Here is a 3,579-nt window from a genome sequence, read left to right as displayed (position 1 = left end):
AGTCATTGCTAATGGTCACATATCCCAGACCACCTAGCTTGTGCACAAGTGCAGTCATTATTTGCGGTCACATTCCCAAGACTACCTAGCTGCTGCACAGGTGCAGTCATTGCTAACGGTCACATTCCCCAGACCACCTAGCTGGTGCACAGGTGCAGTCATTGCTAACGGTCACATTCCCCAGACCACCTAGCTGGTGCACAGGTGCAGTCATTACTAACTCACATTTCCCAGATTACCTAGCTTGTGCACAGGTGCAGTCATTATTGGCGGTCACATTCCCCAGACCACCTAACTGGTGCACAGTTGCAGTCATTGCTAACCGTCACATTCCCCAGACAACCTACCTGGTGCACAGTTGCAGTCATTACTATTGGTCAAATTGTAATTACAATATGGGTGTGGGTCGGCACTGGCAAATATAATTAGTAGCAAATGTAAACGTACAGATATCTGTTAAACCAACATTATTACCGCTCAACAGAGAAAATGGAAGGCGGTGTCCGGTTGGTGGTGCTCCCAAAAAATGTTCAGCAAACAAACTGAAAGAATATTTGTCACAAGGATGACAAAGGGAGAACAAAAGGGTTTTTGGGGCACACTTGAAGAATGAGAAGAATTGTATATTTAAAATGTAACTTTTATTGAAAAACTTAAGCTAAAATATAAGTACGCATGACACATAGTAATAGTAATAAATGACAATACACAAAATGACCATGCTATAAATAGAATAATGGTCTCAAAGAATGCTCATGCGGATGAGCTATTGGAGGCGAAAATAAATAAAATAAGGCACACTAGATGAGAAAATATATGTAAACTGTTGGCGTGGAGCAATTGACACGAACAAATTCGCCCGCCAAGTTTCTCACTCATGTGTTTTTTTGACGCGTGACACTCAAACCCTGTGTCAATGGCCTGAAGTGGTATACTGAGTCTGAATCTTGACGCTTTGGATAATTAGCATGTGGGAAGAAAACGGTCCAGATGTAGAAAGAAGTTTTGCTCCTTGGCCCAGTAGTTTCTGCAATCCGGTGCGCTACAGCTCCTGGTATTCCCCGTTGGTCACCCTCACGGGTACTAACCAGGCCAATCACTGCTTAGCTTCCGAGTTCGGGATGGGAATCAGGCGTACCAGTGATGTATGGCCGTAAATGCACCAATGGATGGGATCTCACTGTGGTCAGCGGAAGACTTATGAGTGCTTCTGCTTTTTGATGTGAAAACCACCTGATCCTCTGTTGCCAGAGGTATTGCAGAGAGATCAGGGATATCCGCAGCAAATGAGAGAGCAGCGTAGACAGAAGAGATTGAGGTAAGAATGTGGGTATCGTGAAATCCCCCTTCTGCTATTCACCATCTGTCATGTGGACATCGAATGATGATTGAGAGTGATAAGGATATCTCGGTTTACTCCAACAGAGTGAGGAGAAAAAGAATTTATAGAGGAATGTACCCGAGTCTCCGAGCTGGAGTAATGTATCTGATCTCAGTATTGGTGTCACTGAGGGCCAGATTACATCCAAGGGAAATTATTTTGTAAGTACGAGTGCATGGACAACAAAGCATACATGCAAGTGAGTACCAATGCGATTAGTTCAGGGGGTGTGGTACATCAGCTAAATAACTACTGATATAGTACTGATGGAGTGAAAAGTACCACCGATAAATATCATAAGAGTCAAATCCCAGGTGTAAAACACATGAAAAAAAGGGGGGGGCGTTTGAGTTATGAATAATCAGTGGCTCAATGCTGACACTAATTACAAAGGCGCTTCTTGTACATGAAAGGACGCCTATTGCAGAAGGTACTTGGTGCAAGTGCCTGTCTCAGGTGATGGCTGTAGAGCCAAGGTGGTAGTGTCAGAGTAATTATTCTGTAGATAATTGACTGGAGTAAGTAATTTGCTTAGTATACAAACTAAATGCCTAAGTATATGTTACATATGGTACAGCAGACAATTAGTATTTTGTTCAGTATACACAAAAAAAGTATACACAAAAAAAGGGGAAAAGATATTCAGTACATTCAATGCAGTACAACAAATGATGTGCGTTTGACTTAATTGGCTGCTTTATAGTACAATAGATGATATACGTTTTGCCTTCATTGGCTACTTTAAATATGATTATAATCCCCAAAGAGTGCTTGTTAACCAAATAGCTGGTGCAGAAGGCTATGCCGCCTACATGGACAACAGTAGAAATAGAAAGATTAACCTGCTAGCCAATAAACCAGTAATAATTAAATTGCTAACAATTGAAACATTACAATGCCTGTGCAAACCAGTTGCTTGTAGTGGTAAATACCAGAGAGGGGCTGAGGATGCAGTATTTACCACTACAAGCAACTGGTTTGCACAGGCATTGTAGCCAGGCATTGCACCCTGTTACCTGTAACCAATTATATGCTCAAATGTTTCAATTGTTAGCAATTTAATTATTACTGGTTTATTGGCTAGCAGGTTAATCTTTCTATTTCTACTGTTGTCCATGTAGGCGGCATAGCCTTCTGCACCAGCTATTTGGTTAACAAGCACTCTTTGGGGATTATAATCATATTTAAAGTAGCCAATGAAGGCAAAACGTATATCATCTATTGTACTATAAAGCAGCCAATTAAGTCAAACGCACATCATTTGTTGTACTGCATTGAATGTACTGAATATCTTTTCCCCTTTTTTTGTGTATACTTTTTTTGTGTATACTGAACAAAATACTAATTGTCTGCTGTACCATATGTAACATATACTTAGGCATTTAGTTTGTATACTAAGCAAATTACTTACTCCAGTCAATTATCTACAGAATAATTACTCTGACACTACCACCTTGGCTCTACAGCCATCACCTGAGACAGGCACTTGCACCAAGTACCTTCTGCAATAGGCGTCCTTTCATGTACAAGAAGCGCCTTTGTAATTAGTGTCAGCATTGAGCCACTGATTATTCATAACTCAAACGCCCCCCCCCTTTTTTTCATGTGTTTTACACCTGGGATTTGACTCTTATGATATTTATCGGTGGTACTTTTCACTCCATCAGTACTATATCAGTAGTTATTTAGCTGATGTACCACACCCCCTGAACTAATCGCATTGGTACTCACTTGCATGTATGCTTTGTTGTCCATGCACTCGTACTTACAAAATAATTTCCCTTGGATGTAATCTGGCCCTCAGTGACACCAATACTGAGATCAGATACATTACTCCAGCTCGGAGACTCGGGTACATTCCTCTATAAATTCTTTTTCTCCTCACTCTGTTGGAGTAAACCGAGATATCCTTATCACTCTCAATCATCATTCGATGTCCACATGACAGATGGTGAATAGCAGAAGGGGGATTTCACGATACCCACATTCTTACCTCAATCTCTTCTGTCTACGCTGCTCTCTCATTTGCTGCGGATATCCCTGATCTCTCTGCAATACCTCTGGCAACAGAGGATCAGGTGGTTTTCACATCAAAAAGCAGAAGCACTCATAAGTCTTCCGCTGACCACAGTGAGATCCCATCCATTGGTGCATTTACGGCCATACATAACTGGTACGCCTGATTCCCATCCCGAACT

The 3,579-nt window shown here is 41.4% G+C and overlaps 1 pseudogene; it reads right to left on the bottom strand.

Annotated features, from left to right (window-relative positions):
• Positions 1 to 1,039: 1,039 nt before the first annotated feature.
• On the bottom strand, positions 1,040 to 1,159 carry LOC146039905 (5S ribosomal RNA; annotated as a pseudogene).
• Between the last annotated feature and the right edge of the window lie 2,420 nt (positions 1,160 to 3,579).

The sequence above is a fragment of the Crinia signifera genome, chromosome 9 (assembly GCF_055691185.1).
Source record: "Crinia signifera chromosome 9, ASM5569118v1, whole genome shotgun sequence".
NCBI lineage: Eukaryota > Metazoa > Chordata > Amphibia > Anura > Myobatrachidae > Crinia > Crinia signifera.
Note: the sequence above shows the minus strand (reverse complement) of the source record. Positions and strands in the feature narration are given on the sequence as shown.